The 17929-nt window shown below is 50.0% G+C and overlaps 1 long non-coding RNA gene across 1 annotated transcript; it reads right to left on the reverse strand.

The window, feature by feature from the left end:
* Positions 1-2230: 2230 nt before the first annotated feature.
* LOC125985996 (uncharacterized) lies at positions 2231-8242 on the reverse strand. Its single transcript, XR_007487508.2, has 2 exons — positions 7995-8242; positions 2231-7873 (listed from the first exon to the last, which is right to left on the reverse strand). It is a non-coding gene; the product is annotated as an uncharacterized lncRNA (long non-coding RNA).
* Between the last annotated feature and the right edge of the window lie 9687 nt (positions 8243-17929).

Genomic DNA, 17929 nt, shown 5'->3' on the forward strand with positions numbered 1-17929 from the left:
GTGCACGCCCTATTGGCCGCCGGCGCTGACGTGACGGCTGAAGACCGCACCGGCAGAACGCCACTGTTCTCGGCCGTGCGTGATGTGGAGATGGCACGGGTCTTGCTGCGGGCCGGCTCGGACGTCAATCACGTCGACCGCGCGGACCACACATTTATGGTAGATGTGTTTGACAGTGTGCTAACGGCCGAGGACAAGGAATTTGTGGCCATGCCCATCTTTCAGGCGGCCACCGAGCACAGTCTGTCCATGACCAGCCAGGCCTTCCAGGCCCTCATGGCTAAGGAGCATGTGGGGCACCCTGTCGCGGTGCATGTGGTGTCGACCCTGGACAGAGTCGACCTGGGCTTTTCTCCGACCACAGGTCTGGACGCGGTGGCCTTGGCGGTGGCGCTGAACCTGTTGCCCCTGGCCTCACATCTCATCAGGCTGATGGACTATGATGTCAACAGGCTGGCCCGTGTAGCCGTCACAACCGACGACGCGGTCATGCTGACGGCCTTGGTGGAGGAGCATGGCATGGATATTGATGTCGACCTGATCTGGCTAGCGGCCGACGTGGGTAACAGAGCGGCGGTACGCTACCTGACTATGGTACGCGATGTCGAATTGACCGGGGGTGTGCGTGGCGCCGTGGTTATGGCCCTCATGAGTCTGCAGGACATGGAGCTCCTCAAGGCAGTGGTCCGCAAGTACAACTTGAACATGGTGAGCCCCGTGAACGGGCGCTCTCCCCTGGACTGGCTGGTGTCGACCTTGTCAGATGTGAACGAGGACTTTGTCGTAAACTTTATCTACCACTTCACTCCGCGGCAGGGCGTGTCACAGATGTCGGATGTAACCCCGTCCATCATGTACAAGGGGCGCATGGGGCAGGCGTATCAGCACATGCTCACACTACTCAACCTAGCTGTGGGAGCCCTTAGGCCTGAAGTGGCCACATCGGTGGGCAAACGGCATATTGACTTTGGGGTATATAAAACATCATGATCAGTCAGTGGCACATGCACACGTTTGCACCCGCGTTCACCAATGACACACTATCCATAGACAATAACATGTTTACCACGGTGCTGCTTGAGGGCGAGCATAGCACAGTTGCGATGGGCCCCATGACACCACGGACCAGGTCTTGGTGTCGTACATGCTCGTTGTGAAGACGTCTGATGTGGCTAATGAACACAAGCTGGTTATCATGGCTCTGGAGAATGGCCTGTCGAGAAACACGTTGCTCTCCCCGGTCGTCACCTTGGGGCCCGTGTGGATATTTAACGGCTTCCACATCCTCAGAGTGAACCAGGACCTACCTGCCAGCTACAACATACAATTTGTCCTCACGTCCAACGGGGATGGCACCGTGACCATGCTCGGCGGGAACATAACCCTATACGTGTCAAGGATACATGACAGAACTAAGCCCACTGGCGTGATGCAACTGGTGGCCTAAAACGGGTCTCCACATACACCACGGATATGGATATAACAGACGGCTGTCATGTCCCAATGTATGCAATACCCGTAGTATGGTGTTTCGATAGATACAATGGCTATGTCCCAAGACAATAAAGATCTTTATTGTTATTGTCACACATGTACATTAAATCACCATTCATCAGCTGTGCCCTTAGTAATAACTGGCTGTTGATAGTGGGCACGATGTGGGCCCCTCTCTTGAACCACCTGTTGCCTCACACCGATGCCAGAAACACATTCAGACATAGGTATGCAGACCCCTAGACTATAAAGACCATTACACCAAGCACGACGATCGCAATAGGAATGTTTCCTGTTCTGGGTGGTGTTCCTCCTGCTTTGAAGAAGAAGAACAATAACGTTTACTCATCTACCAAACACTGCATTGTGTACTATAAATTCAAACATGAGATGTGATATGAAGCCTATACTAAGTCGGATGCCCGTACTATGCCCATGGTGTGACTAGGCAGAATAGCTACTACAACCATACTATTATGGTCTAGTCACACAATGATCACAATAGGAATGACTCCTGTATTGGGCGGTCCTTACCCTGGAAAAAAAGAAAAGCATCTACCAAACACAGCACAGGCTACTTCAAATCGACACATGAGATGTAATATGTTTACAATTAAACATAACAACCCAGACTCAGGCATTCATAAGTCAGTGTGAGCCATAACATTATGCCCATTGTGTTAGAGATTTGCTCACTCCAACTTATTTTGCAAGAACCACACGGTAGACAAGCAAGTTCTTTTAGACACCTGCAGGTGGAGAGTTCACTCGTTGAAGGAATGAAGTCTGAAAGGTCTCCTTCCTGCAAGGGCATATTTATTAGGAGGAACAGAGTGGGGGTATGAGTGGGCTGAATAGAAAGCCCTTGTCCTCTAGTCTAAACATCTCAGGGGATGTTTTACGATCTTGTGATAAGGAGGACAAGGTAAGGTATTTATTACCTGTTGCATTCCAACATAATCCTATGATAAAGATAACCTGGAAAACCCTAACATCTCCCTCCTGTTTTATCATATGATTATGCTACCCCAAACAACAAAGACAAGTAAGAAAAAAAACACATATATATGTATAATGAAGAAAGAAGAACAGCAAAAATAAAAACAACAAACAATGATAGCAACACCTTCCAGTGAAGATGAGGCATTACCTCAAACTTATTGTGTAAGCGAAAAACCTGCTGGCCAGATGTTATTAGCAGGAAAATTCTTACACGGTCCCTTTGCCTAAGACGACCAGAATGCTATCAATAAAAAACAAAAACACAGAAACAGTACATCATTGTATCCATCACTTGTGAAGCATTTTCGGTGGTCAAATCATCAAGTTTCTGTAAAACATGCTCAACAGAACAGCATCTACGCAATCCACGTCTCATTATCATTATCACATCTGTCACGTCTAAGAAGTTGTATATGTGCCCGTGTTTTCGTCAGCTGATGATGTTCTAGTCTGTAGGTGAGGTCTGTCACACACACCGGCGCACAGATTCGTGTCCAGTTGGCAGGCAGCATCGGACAACTCTCGTGACCACAAAACCATGATCCGTACTGAACAGGCACGTGCACTCATAGGATGCAGGTGAGGCAGTGCCTCTGAACTTCTGAATGAAGTAGGTCCCGTCCGATGGTGCAGCCATGTTGGTAGTAGAGCCCTTACACCTTGAAAACGGCTCTCTCATCCTGGCACACAGCGGTGATGTCCAAAGCTCCCATCCAGTTTCCTCCTGGAGAGCAGTCATCGTTAATGCATTTGTGGGTCCTGCAACCTTGGGTGCAACATGTGTAGTCAGCAAGACTTGGAATGGTCCCTCCCGTCGTGGCTGGCCCAGTTCCTTCCTTTAATGACCTCGATGTAGACCCAGTCTCCTGGATTGATGGGGTTGTCGACCTGTGAGGAGGAAAGATCAAGCGGCAGTAAATTTGTCTTTGACACAGTTTGAGCGTCCTGATCATATAATCTGCCAAGGACTGCTCTTCATCTGTTGTTTGCAACTCTCGTAGTCAATTGTAGTGCCCATTTAACTGGCAAATAGGAATGTTTGCGGGAAGAGTTTGAACACTTCCTAATGATTCCCTTTAACCAAAAACTATTTATGACAGGGGCGTTCCCATTTATTGCCTCCTGGTTTAAAAGAGATTGTCTTACCCATGCCTTCTTTCTCCTCACACGCTCGCATCCACACAGGGTGTGAACACACACACACACACACACACGCACACGCACCCACGCAGACAAAGAGATTCTAATCCATCTCTCATGTAGCTTCTCTTGATAGAATCTCCTATCGGTAACTGTATAGCAGACGTTTTAGCATATAATCCCATACTCTGCTCTCTCACTTCTACTTTTCCATGTCGGTGCAGTCGTAGGTGGCCCCTATTGCAGTCATTGTCTTGTTAACTGTTGCCTTGTGACTCCTATGCATGATTGTGTGAATGTCAAAAATTGAACGTACCTAACTTTCTGACCATCCAACCTCCACTGTGGTGCAAAAAACTTACTATTGTATTGAGTAGGTACATTGAGCAACCTAGCTTCCTCCTGACTGCCAAATGTCCTGTTCTAAAATTTATAGAACTCGACCTCTACGTCTTAAGCTTGATGAGCCAAAATATAAGATCTTGCTCTTGTTTCCTACCGTTTTAGCCTATTTGTTTTATCCAAATCCGTTCAATCTCTGATTATAATCTGTACCCCTACGTATTTTTCAAATTTTTAATTATTTATTTATCAAATCTCCTCAGTTCTGTCAAACTCAGTGCACAATGAACCTCCCTTCCACTTTGAACCAAGCTCCACCAAATTTGGGAACGCCGTAGCAAGGAGTGCGATTTGGTTGTCAGACACTCCAAGTCCATATCTTTTTGCCGCACTTCACCCTATCAAGTTGGTGTTCTTTTGTTGTTGCTTCAGAGTGACCTCATCCATCACTCTTGAATGAGTCTATTGTTCAAATGAGTCAATTTTCATCATTGTGAGTTCCTCCGCTTTTCACTGTCTTTTCTCGTCCCCGAGGATGTTGTATTTCCTCCGGAGTGTACTTGTCCTCCTCCAAGCACAACAGCAGTCTTTTCTTGTCCTTCGCCAAAGGTCAAAGGTGCTTCAGAGCCAGGCACCATTTTGTGGTTGTTCACGGCTGCAGGCGAAGTCTTGGATTGGGTTTCAGGGGCCCTGACACTGAGAATGACAGGCTGGTTTGAACACTTGTAAGACTATTTCCAAATGTAGCTGCTTCCATCAATTTGCTGGTAACATTTATTTACCAAACTTCAAATTCTCCTAATAACAGCGGTCTCGTTTTTATATCGTAAATCCTGCAACTCATCCTATTTTTGAGCTACATTTTATCTATAGTTCCAATTTAATCGGACAGTATGTTGTCTTCAGTATCATTATTGAAAATCAACTCATCGAGGTCTGCTTTCCACATCAAGCCCTGATCTGTATGTCTTGACCTCTCACATGTTATTGTCATGCTTGCTCAAAAATGTGACTTAGAGTATGGTGCTGTGAATTCTCAATCTCCCCAATGAAATTGGATCCCACCTCGTAGTTCTTATCTTTCTCATGTTCCTGTTAGCCTGCAATTGTCCAAATCAAAAATGTTTTCTTTTAACTGTCTTTCTTTTGAACCTCTAAATCTCTCGTGTTGCTAAACTATCTACACCAGAACAAAAAATTTACCACAATATAACACCAAATGTATTCGAAAATTCATTGTCATAAAGTGTTGTACTATCACTATCTTCCACTATCTGTCCCACTCACTCCCCCCCTTTTGAGGCCTGGCAACGCCCATGCCCCACACCTCGACAAACTTCTTGGGAGAATGCGTTCCTTACTACATACGATTCCATCATCATTTAATTTGACTTTCTTTCCAAAACGCTTCTCAATTTCTCAGTTCACACATCTTCTACATGTGCCACTGGTTCTCCAGTTTTTTTTCTTTTTTTTTTTTTTTCTAGTTAATTATCAATCCAAAAGCTACGTGTTTCTCTCTAACATTCAACCCGCTCAAAATCATTCCTTCATCAAAGTCGCTCTACTAATTTTCCACAGCAGTCGCCAACAACCTCAACCATTCAACCTGTAATTTCTTTTCATTCAGGCTATCATTCATCAATGTTCATTTGCATCTCACACGCAGTCTCCAAAAAGGAGTCTTTCCATCACATTGGTCCCAATTCATCCAAGCTCACCACACAACATTCATAGATCATTTCCAACTCAGGTTTCCTGGTAGAACAATCCACCAATTCAAAAAAAACTTAACTAAAACAAACAACTGGCAAATTAATCAGAATTTTTTCTTTGTTTTTAAATTTGAAGAACTCAGTCTCTCAGATTTAGCTTGCATTTAGAATTTTGTATAATCTTATAACACAACCAATCAATTATTCCTATTAAATGTAGCATTGCAAAATCTTAAATTCACAATTTAGCTTCTTCCAATTCCTGAAAGCATGTTCTGTCATTTTTTTTTTTCGAATTTCTCATGTGGGCTCGACACTTAACATGCACTAGTGTGGATTAGTTTCTGCTCGCAAACAGATTTCTCTCTTTCCTCTCATTTTTATCTTTCAAAATCATTTCTGTTCTGCGGTGCAAATTGGATAGACCACAGTCTAGCAAAAATTTTTTATACTAAAACTTTAGCCAATGTTCATCATTTTAACATATACGCACACACATGCACAGCTCTCGCATGCAAAAGGTAGTTCCCAGCAACAATGATTCGTCACAGGCTGGCCATTTCCTGTGGTCGATCATGAGCTGGTCCCTCCCATGCACACGAGGACAGCACATTCTAATTTTATTTATTTATCTTCTAGAAGCAAGTTGCATTCCTTTACCACTTGATTTGCATATTTTAACTTCAGTGTAACACAATTTGAGCTCTAGTCATTTGTAATTTAGGCATACAAACAGCATTGTCATACTTCTTGGATGGACAGGATTTCTAATAATCTAAAAAAAATTCTAATAATCTGACAATGACATGTTTTGCTGTCATATGGGCATCTATTCTTTCTTTCTCTGTATGAGCATAAGCGGTCAAAGAGGAGGAAGCTTGTCATGCTAAAAATGTGGCTTTTTCTCTGCTCCTTCCTCCACCCTTTGATTGATATTGTTTTGCAAAACGACACTCTCGTGCGAAGTGTCCTCGTCTCCCACAGTTCCAACAGTTGTCAGAATCTCGTGGGGGTTTTGAATTATATGGCGGCCTGCGACCTTGTTGGTATCTAACTCTTCCTCTGCCCCTTTGGGAACTTTGGAAGAAGATCGTTGTATCTTCATTTAGATCATTATCATCATCTAGATGAAATACATCAGAACTTTTGCCTTTCTCAATCCCTTTATCAGCGTCTCCGGGCCACTGCATGTTTTTTGTAAACCAAGCAGTGTCCGCTTCCACCAAGTGTTTCCTCACCCAACTGCCCATTTCAGGGCGGAAATTAGTGAGGAGCGCATTTTTAAGCTGTTGTTGATAAGCACTCTCAGCTGTATCATTGAATGGGATGCCACTATGCACCCTGAATTCTTTGTCAAATTTCCTTGTACTCCATACATTTTCTTCCACTTCAGCATGCATTGCATACAATTAAGAAATCTACTTGCCATGAACTTCTCGTTTTAAAGAAGAGCAGAGCAAGAGATTTACCGTTCTTATTTCCCATCTTAATTTAGTCGCTTAAGGTTTTACAATTTTTTTTCAATTTTTTTTTCTTTGAGGATCCTCAATGCAGGTTTAAATTGACCTTTCAACAAATTACTAGCCTGTTTTATTGCCATGGATCAACGCTAGAACTGCTTTTTAGTCAATTTATCCTACCAGTCACACACTCAATCACACTAACTCCAGCGCTTTTTTAGGCCTCATGGCTCGGACAAACCAAAGCCGTATCTCATAGCTCGGATAAACCAAAGCCGAATCTCATAGCTCGGACAAACCAAAGCCGAATCTCATAGCTCGGACAAACCAAAGCCGAATCTCATAGCTCGGACAAACCAAAGCCGAATCTCATAGCTCGGACAAACCAAAGCCGAATCTCATAGCTCGGACAAACCAAAGCCGAATCTCATAGCTCGGACAAACCAAAGCCGAATCTCATAGCTCGGACAAACCAAAGCCGAATCTCATAGCTCGGACAAACCAAAGCCGAATCTCATAGCCCGGACAAACCAAAGCCGTATCTTTAGCGCTTTAACTTACTTGTCCCCTGGTTCGTTGCACCGCCGGATCCCGTCAATCCACCTCTGTCAGACGAAGGCAGACCTAAGATGCTGGCCCAGCGAAGAATTCTCTTCCCAGGACTTTCTTTTCCAGGTCCTCCTAATGGACGCTGGCTTGTCGACAATGCAGCACGTCCTCCTTCGCCGGTCAGATGGTGGGTATGAGGATCCCGGGTTTCGGCACCAAAATGTTAGAGATTTGCTCACTCCAACTTATTTTGCAAGAACCACACGGTAAACAAGCAAGTTCTTTTAGACACCTGCAGGTGGAGAGTTCACTCGTTGAAGGAATGAAGTCTGAAAGGTCTCCTTCCTGCAAGGGCATATTTATTAGGAGGAACAGAGTGGGGGTATGAGTGGGCTGAATAGAAAGCCCTTGTCCTCTAGTCTAAACATCTCAGGGGATGTTTTACGATCTTGTGATAAGGAGGACAAGGTAAGGTATTTATTACCTGTTGCATTCCAACATAATCCTATGATAAAGATAACCTGGAAAACCCTAACACATTGTGTTGATGTTCATAATATGCCCATAGTGTGACTAGGCTGACAGTAACCACAACCATACCGTCAAGGCTCAGTCACGCTATGATTATAATAGAAATTGCTCTTGTTCCGGGCAACCTGTATTTAGAGGGTTGGTTTAACCCATACTTATATCTTGACTTTAGTGTAATGGGCAGACATGCCTGTACTAAGAAAGTGGAATGTTTAATTACCATTTCAATGAAACGTCGTGACTGTAATGTGTACATACCTGTGTCTTCCTCCTCTTGGTTGCTGACATCCCAGGGGATGGGGACCCTCACTGTCCTCCTTTGATTGCTGCTTCGTGCCGCACACCCTACATAGTTGTGTTTTCCCCTCTCCACCAGTATGGTGACATTCTTAGCTATGCTGACAGTGCTGTCCTTGTTATATACTGTGGTGGACATACTCCTGTTTAGCAAAGTGGCCTTGTATAATAACATGGTGATGGCGGGTGCCGGTTTCCCGGTGGCGGAGCAGCTGAACACAACCGTTGTGGTTTCATTGGGCCCGCTGGCTGGTTGATATGTCATTGCGTCCACGTCAGAGATTCCTACGGGATGCAACAGCCATTAACAAACTGCACAGGTCATTAGAGCGTTAGTCTTACCTTCCACATTGATGCAGCAGGTCTCTTTGCGTTTGGAGGCCATCGGAAACATGTTAAAGATGCAGGTATAACAACCTGCATCTGTCCATGTGACGTTTCGTAGGGTTAGAGATGTTGAGTTGAGGGACGTGTCGCTGAGGATTGCCTTGCCTTGGTAAGGCTCGTTGATGTGCTGTCCATGGTCCCGGCTGTATGACCCTATATTAACATATGATTCCTTCCACATACGCTTTTGCCATGACACCTGCACCACATTCGACATCGCCGCATTCTCGTCCAGCTCGCACTTGCAGAAAGCGTCCATGCCATAATCCACCTTTGTTTGTCCCATATTGGCTCCCTCCGATGGCTGCACTCCACAGGCCACTGACCACAAAACAACACACTGCAATATAGTTCCGCTATTCATTGTTACACTTTTCCTATTGGTACCCATGTACCCGGATAATTCTACAACCACGTCTAGCTCTTTTCCACCCCCATGTTCAGTGTGTTCACACATCTAGGTTCGCTGTGGGGGAATTCAAATACCTTTGTGGTTCTTAAAAGTGATGATAGACATAGAGGAGGTCTACGACAGCCTGATGTCCGGCCTGGCCGAGGACCTGGTGCCGCAGCTGTGCGCACAGCACGGTATGAGCACCGTTGAGTGTCTGCAACTACTGCTGCCTCTTCTGCCAGACGACATGGCAGCCGTTAGGGCCATCGAAATGGGCGCTGTGCCCGGGGACGTATTTACCCTGTTGAGGACTAAACCCGACACGTTCCAATACTGCGTGCAGCACGGCATACTCGATACGTCATCGCTCAGTACCACGTTTGACCCTCACGGATTCAACGTGGTGCAGGCCACAGCACAAGCCAACATGTTAGAGGCCCTCACGCACATGGCGCCGTTCGACTGGTACATGGTAACGGGAAACGGCATGACCCTGGCCAACCTCACCCTGGCGCCCAGGGGCTACGATCCTGAGGTGGTAAACTTTTTCCTAATGCACATGGACACAGGTGCACAAGTGGGCGCCAGCACCCTGTCGCGGCACATGGTTAACACGTGGCCTGAACACGCCCTGGTGCACGTGGCATCCCACGAAATGCCTCTTATCAGCGCAGAGGACATGATGTTTCTGATTCACGCTGGCATGAGCCTGGCCGTAGTGGCGTTCGCGAGACACTACGACGTGACAACCACCCAAGTGGACAACCAGTACCTGCTACATTACATTATCATGTCGTGGTCACCGGACTACCACGCCGTGCTCGGTAACTACAGTCTGGAGACACTGAACACTGTCTTGAGCTACGACAGTATGTCCATGGCTGACTTTGTAAACACTGGTTGGGTACCCTTAGAGGTGCTCCAGGTGTACATCCCGCAGACCTACTGGAACACGGAATCCATGGTTACGGCCATGGCTAACCTAGTGGCCCGGTTCAACGTAACGGATGGCTTGTACACCACCTATAATTGCGTAAGCTGCCTGTGGTACGTAATCATGGCAGCGGACTATAAGCCACCAGGATCGCTGGCTGTGGATCTGGCGTACCTGCTCACGTACTTGTCGTACAGGGTGAACACGCTCAGGGTGCCCATGCCTGCCCGGGATCAGGACCTAGAGGCGCACTTTAGGGCTAACGACTTTGAGGGATTGTCTGACATCTTGGCCACCCTTTACGCCCGGGCTCCCCACCTGCCCAACGTCGTGCACGAGGTCAGGACCTTACCGTGGGACTATTCGCTCTATCTCTCATACGTGTCAGAGACACAGCACGAGATCAAGAAGTGTCTGCACGTTATGGCCGGGCTGGGCGTCAGACCGGGTCCTGAGTACTTTTCTGTGGTGCGGTCCGAGTCACTGCTAGCCGAGATCTTTGAAAACAGTTTGAAGCAAATTGTCATGAGGCAGTATCTAAGAGAGCTGCAGGAGCACGTGGTCAAACATCCTGAGTACACCCAGCTATTGAACGACTAGTATGCCCATCCATAATGCGACCGATGTATACAATATGCCCATGGTGTGACTAGCAGGACAGTCATTACACCTATATTGTCAGGCTTAGTCACAACATGATACCCATGCCCGATATGCGGTCACAGAGACGACATTCTGCCCATGGTGTGGCCATAACACTGTTATTATATGGTATGGGCGTGATGAACACTACGCATAGTCTGTGTGCACACCATATGGTGTGCACACATCAGGACCATGTCCTGGGCCACTGCCATATATTGTATCTATTGAAACGTCTACCGTTATTGTATTGGCGATATACAGTGGGGTGGCCATACACCGATACAAGAAAGCTATCCCACATAATGTTGCTTGAAATAAAATATGAATATATACTACCGGTGTACCGTAGGACTACAGGTAAAATGTCTGTCACAAAGGATGTAGTGTATGGCTATGCGGATCATGTGCTCAGGACCCGTGGCCTGGCGCCTCTTATCCACGGGGTGACTCGGGAGGACTACAGACCGTCGCTAGTCAGCCCTACACTTAAGGCCGCTCTGATACACAGCTGTGAAGAGGTGGCCAAAATGCTCAACGGGACACACATGTTCTCTGGGGTAGTGAGTGATGTGTTGAACACAGGCAACGTCAGTGTCGTAGCCAGCATCATCGACTTTGTGCTGGCCGATGATCCCAACATAGGACGTGTGGTGGCTTTGGTTTACGCCAGTGTGGAGATATATGTGCAGTGTCTGTCTGCGCAACCTGAATGTTGCCCTGATATAATAACCATGCTTGTGGACAAGCTACCAGCGGACCTGGACTGGACACAGTTGGAGCGTGGTCGTAGACCACCCATGTCTATGACCACGGTAGCCCGAGTCTTTGTCGCGGGATTGGTGTCTGGTGTGGGCGGTGTCTGTATACTCTCTCTCGTTAGTTGCAGACCGGTTATATCTGTGACCGCAATATCCCGTATGTTTGTCGTGGGATTGGTGTGTGGCGTGGGCAGCTATATACTCTCTCTGATTATTTGAATAACATGAATGTACTGACTGTTTTGGGAATAAAACACCCTAGCTACAATGAAGGTGGTTGTGTTATTTCTGACTATCCTCTCAGGAACAAGTGCTCTCCCCGCGGTCCATGTCCTGCAGGGCACACATAATGTGATGATACCATGCATGGCGGACAAGGTGGCTAATGTCAAGTACTTGTTCTTAACCTGGTACAGAGGGCTGCATAGCGGGGCCGCCGTTATTCTGAAGCGTCGCGGCTCCGGCAGAGTGAATTGCTACGGTAGATGGGCCAACACTACTGCACTACGTGAGGATGACAGCCTGCTTTTCCGGGATCCCATAACATGCTCTGACAACGGGACTTACACATGCAGTCGCACTGCACCTGTGGGGCATCGTGGCCAAGATGAAGAGGTGGACCTTTTTGTCATCCCATGTAAGGACCCTCCAGTCAGTCGCACTACACCCGTGGGGCAGCGTAACCAAGAGGAAGAGGTGGATCGTTCTGTCATCACATGTAAGGACCCCCCGGAAAGTAGGTCCCTACAGTACCTGATCCCTTACATGATAGCGGCCGAGGTGTTCCTCTTAATCATGGCGGTGTTAGCCTACTGCCGGCACAGGCACATGCCTTGTTTCACAATACTTTGAATAACTACTGAAACATTTGCTGCTGCTGCTTTAAACAATAAACATGGAAAATGATTCTGATGTACGTCTGCTTTGAGTGCGAGTACAAATGTCGATTAACACTACATATTAACTCGGGGTGTAAATAATGTCTGGAGCGTTAGGGTAAACAATAACACAACAACAATTGAATGTTGATCAACATCCAATTGTGGGGTAACAATATTTGAATATTGCCAATCGGCTGGTTGTGGAGTGAATACATGGGTAGGGGAAACATTCCTTTCACCATGGAGTCTACGCCTTTTCCCTGCAGCATTTGTTTGGAGACCATGACATCTATTATTGTTACTCCGTGCAGCCATCTATTTTGCCAGCAGTGCATTGAAACCGACGTTGCTATCTGCAACACCGACTACCGTTGTCCGGTGTGCCAGACCACAATGTACCGCGGGGACGTACAGAAGGTGTATGATCTGGATCGCATGGTGAAGGAGTGCCTCGCCGAGTCTGAGCGACGGGTAGCCGATGCCATCTGTGAAACCGAGGAGCGATGCGCGCTGCGTCACAGTCGGGACCTGTGTAACCTGGAGCAACGGCTGCAGGCCGAACACTACAAGGGGAAACAGCAGCTAATGTTGCAGTTGCACGGCACCGGTAACCAGATGGCCAAGGTATGTGCGGAGAAACTGGTTCTTGAGCGGCGACATGCCCTGGCTTGCGGTGAGGCCGAAACAGCCATCAAGCAGCGGGACGAGCTTCAGGTTGAGTTGACATACGAGCATTTGACCAAAGAGAGCCTTCGTATCAAGCTGAAGCGGCATCGGACGGCGGACAACAGCTCCACCAAACTTCGCCGGGTCCAGGCCCAGCTTGCCGAGCTACAGGCAAAACACAATCTCCTGAAAACGTCTGCCGCGGCTTTCTGCGACAATCTGACCGATACCCACTTTTTCGCTGACTTGTCCGATGTGCGGGCCCGGATGACCAACATAATGGAGAAAGACTGCCGCATGAAAAGGAATGTGTCCTTGTTTCGCGATACTTTGAATGACTGCTGAAATATTTGCTACTGATTTGAACAATAAATAAAGATACTTCTGATGTGCACCCTCTTTGAGTCTGGGCACATATTTTGATTAAGCGAAATGCAACACTGGATGTCTGAAGGGTTGTGTTTAGAGGTGCAAGACAAAAGTGGTAACTACTAGGGTATGAACAATGTCTGGTATGTTGCCTCCACATGGCTGGGCCAAGTGTCCAGCCCAAGGTTTCACAATCTGCGGGTTCATAACCCCAGGTAAAACATTTCTTGACAGTCGCTACGACAAGCACATTCCCCTCGCGAACCACTACAAGGCCTTACACATATGGGGCCGTGATAGACCTAACCAACACCACACGCTATTACAATGGCAAAGCCCTGGGCTCGTGCTATCACAAGATACGCTGCAAGGGACACAACCAGTGCCCCAGCCCCAGAGCGGAGCGCACTTTCTTGGGCCTGTGTCAGGCCGCTCAAGGCCCGGTGTATGTGCACTGCACATACGGCTTCAATCGCACTGGTTACCTGGTGTGCTGCTACCTGGTGGAGTGCCGCAAGATGTCGGTGCATGACGCCATCCGCCTCTTTGCAGAGGCCAGACATGTTAAGACCCTGTGCATCAAGTACAACGCCCGCACACTGTTAGTGGCGGCCGACTTGCCGGCATGGCTGCCTGAGCTGCCTGTGACATGCGTACCGGCCCACTGTGAGACGTCCACACACAAGCTGGGCCTAGGGGCCGTGCACGACGTGGAGCTGTGCGCTGAGATAACACGCGTCATCACAGGAGCCGTGGGCTATCGCTACCGTGACCAGTTTCCCGGCTGCATGCCCGTATCGATGAGCAGACATAATTATTCCGAGGTGGTGAGGCTGGGCGCTGACGGGCGCGCCACATGGAAGGCTGACGGCACCCGGTATATGCTGTACATAGATGGGCGTGACCACGTGTACGTCATGGACCGTTGCGCGACCATATGGCAACTGACCGAGGACCGGTTTGAGAGGCCCTGCGGCCTGCACCTGACGGACACCCCGGTAGATTGTGAGCACTGCGGCCAGGACCTGTACATCTTTGATGCGGTGTATGTGTGCGGTACCCACGTGGCTGACTACACTTTGGACAGCGGGCTTGAGGCTGCACGTGTGGTGGCGCGTTGTCACCACGGGCCCCTGCGTGTCACGGTTAAAGTGTTTGTGCCATTGTCGGAGTTTGAAGCACTCTACAAGGCGTATGCCGACCGGTCCGACTGCGACGGCTTTCTGTTCCAGTCCAACGAGGAGCCCTACTACGGTGGGCGTGACGTGTCCGTGGTAAAGTACAAGCCTCCCGAAAAGAACACAGTGGACTTCAAGCTGGTGCCCATCGACGCCCAGTGCGCGGGGCTGTACCTGCACGCAGCCACGGAGCCTTTTGCTCAGGTGTTGGCGTGGGACCCGGGCATGGCCGGCTGCGTGGTCGAGTGCGCCTTTGCGGACGGCGCGTGGCGTGTGCTGCGTGTGCGTTCCGACAAGACCCAAACTAACACGTACTTCACGGCACTGCGCAAATACGACAGCATTCGGGAGCCGGTGGACTTTGGCCGGTTCAGGGATCTCATCTGCGAATGATCAAAACAAAATGGAGGTTTTCCTGTCGCTGTACCCGGATATCGAGGAGCGGCGCTTTGGGGTCCATGGGGACATTAGGCTAGAGGGCGGCCTGGACCCCGAGGATGACTTTGTGCAGCAGGAGTACCTGGCGCGCTTCCTGAGTCCCGAGACGCCCTATAACGAGCTGCTGCTCTTTCACGAAATGGGCACCGGTAAGACGTGCACAGCCGTGGCCATAGCCCAGTGCGCCGCCAAGTACCTCAGAGGGGTGCTGGTGATCACGCGCGGCGAGGGCCTAATGCGCAACTTCCGGTCCGAGCTGCTCGATAAGTGCAACAGCTCGTGGCGTCGGGAGCGGCGGTCTGTGGAGCAGTTCTTCCGCTTCACCACATACGACCACTTCGCCGCGTGGTGTAACCGCGTGTCGCGGGGCCTACTGGCCACCACGTACGAGCGGTACCTCATCATCGTGGAGGAGGTGCACAACCTGAGGGAGGACAATGCGGCGTACCGCTCGCTGCTGATGTTCATGAGGTCGGTGCGTGGGGCCAAGAAGGTGCCTCTGTCGGGCACGCCCATGGCGGACCGCGCCGACGAGATCGTGGATGTCATGAACCTGATTTTGCCAGAGCCCGTGGACAAGCCGCGATTCTTTACGGGCGCGGGCAACTTTGTCCGGGGTGCAGAGAAGGACTTTATGAGGACGGCCAAGGGGCGTGTGTCATATGTGCTAGGCAAGAGCAGCGGCGTCAGGGTGCGCTACCGCGGCCGACGTATAGACGGTCTGCCCTTCAAGGTGGTCAAGCTGAAGATGTCGGCGTACCAGCGGGGCGTATACCTGAGCGCGGTGGCCGAAGACCAGCGCACCAACACCATCTTCACCAGCACGCGCAAAGCGTCACTGGCGGCCCTGCCCACCCAGGGCAACCTGGCCAACTACAGCGTCAAGTTCGACTATGTGATGTCGCAACTGGGGGTTGCTAGGAAGAGCTTTGTGTACTGTGACGTGGTGCGCGGCACGGGCGTGGCGCTGTTTTCTCAGTTGCTGCGGAACGGCGGTTGGACTATGGTGACAGGCGCCACGTACGGTGGGGTCAAACGGCCCACGCGCTTCATGGTGCTAACGGGCGCCGACTCGGCGCGCGCCCAGAAGATGCTAGATCGGTTCAACCACGAGCGTAACGTGGACGGCTCTGACGTAGCGCTGGTGCTGGGCAGCCGGGCCGTGGCCGAGGGCTTCACCATGCGCGATGTCACGGACCTGTTCATACTCACACCCCACTGGAACTTTACCGAAACCTTCCAGGCCATCTACCGGGCCGTGCGCGCCCGGTCCCATGACTACACACACCTGATACTGGGTGAGGCACGGCTTGTGGTCCACGTGCACATGGTGGTGGCCGTGGGCCGCACAGACGATGAGTCTCTGGACCTGGACATGCTGCGCACGGCCATGGACAAAGACGTGGAGATCTAACATGTGGAGTGCCTGCTCAAGGTGGCCGCGGTGGACTGTGTATTTATGAAGGCCCGCAATCGCCGCCAGGTGGACGGCTCCCGCAAGTGCCAGTATACCGACTGTGAGTACACGTGCAGGGGCGAGTGGCCGGTGGTACAGCGCCGCCAGTACGTAGCACCGTCGGCCAAGGTGAAGGCCAAAGCGCTTATGGGCTCCAACCTGGTGGGGTGGGGCGTCGACGTGGTACCCGAGCTCTGGTACATGTGGGCGCACCGAGTGCCCGTGCGCAATTTTTCGGACCACGTTGCCTACGTGGTCCCCTCGGATATCGGGAACAGCATGCTGGTAACCACGGATCCCCACGCCACGGGCAAGCTGGTGGACGACGAGTATTACTCTAACAACTTGGTGTGTGCCAAAGAACATTACCTGAGCGTGGCCGCCATATGCACCCGGCGAGATACTAGGGCCGCGCCAGCGCTACTGAATGACATCCTGTCGGGTCACCGGGAAGCCACGGAGATGGTGCGCATGCCGCGTCCTGTGCAGCTGAAGGTATTGAAGCGTCTTATCCAGATGTATGCCGAGGGTGCTACCTTGAGCGATCACCAGGCTGGGGTGCTGGACCTTTATGAGGGCTTCTGGGACCGTGACACGTACCAGGTGTGGCTGTACGACGCCAACCTGATTCTACAGCGCAGCAACGCCACACACATGCTGCAGTGGGGCAGTGATCCGGCCGACCGCGGGGCCGAGCGTAAGCGGCGGTTTATGGCGTCGCCGGTGGGCTACTACGGCATGTATAACCCGGCGCGCGGTGACCTCTGTCTCAGGGATGTGAGTTTGGGCCCGGCCGGGGACTTGAGGAGGCTCAAGGTGGGCCAGCGTTGCGTGGATATGGAAGAGTGGGTGCTCATCAAGTTGCTGGTGACTCGGCTCAAGCCACACGTGCCGGATTCCACACGTACTACGGAGAGCCTGATGAGGCAGTGCGCCAAGTGGGTCAGCAGCATGCGCCCTTTGAACCCCATGGCTAACTTTGTCACAACCACCCGCGAAGACGCCATACGGTTCCTGCACTTCCTAGACATGTCCAGAGAGCAACTGTGTGCGGTCATCAAACGGTGGATGATAGCTAACAACCTCATGGAGACCAATTTTGACTGTGGACACTCTTTCAAGCAGAGGGTGTGAGTAAGAAAACAACATGCTGTTAGCTTTGGCCGGCACATCAGACAGAGCAACCATGCACCTACCACAAATGATGCAGGGGCACAGCTGCATCGCAATTGTGTTCAAGGGACTGGTGGTGGACCCGGCGCCCGCAAACAGTCTAGTGTACATTAAGATGCC

This window comes from Syngnathus scovelli, chromosome 18 (assembly GCF_024217435.2).
Source record: "Syngnathus scovelli strain Florida chromosome 18, RoL_Ssco_1.2, whole genome shotgun sequence".
Taxonomy (NCBI): Eukaryota; Metazoa; Chordata; class Actinopteri; order Syngnathiformes; family Syngnathidae; genus Syngnathus; species Syngnathus scovelli.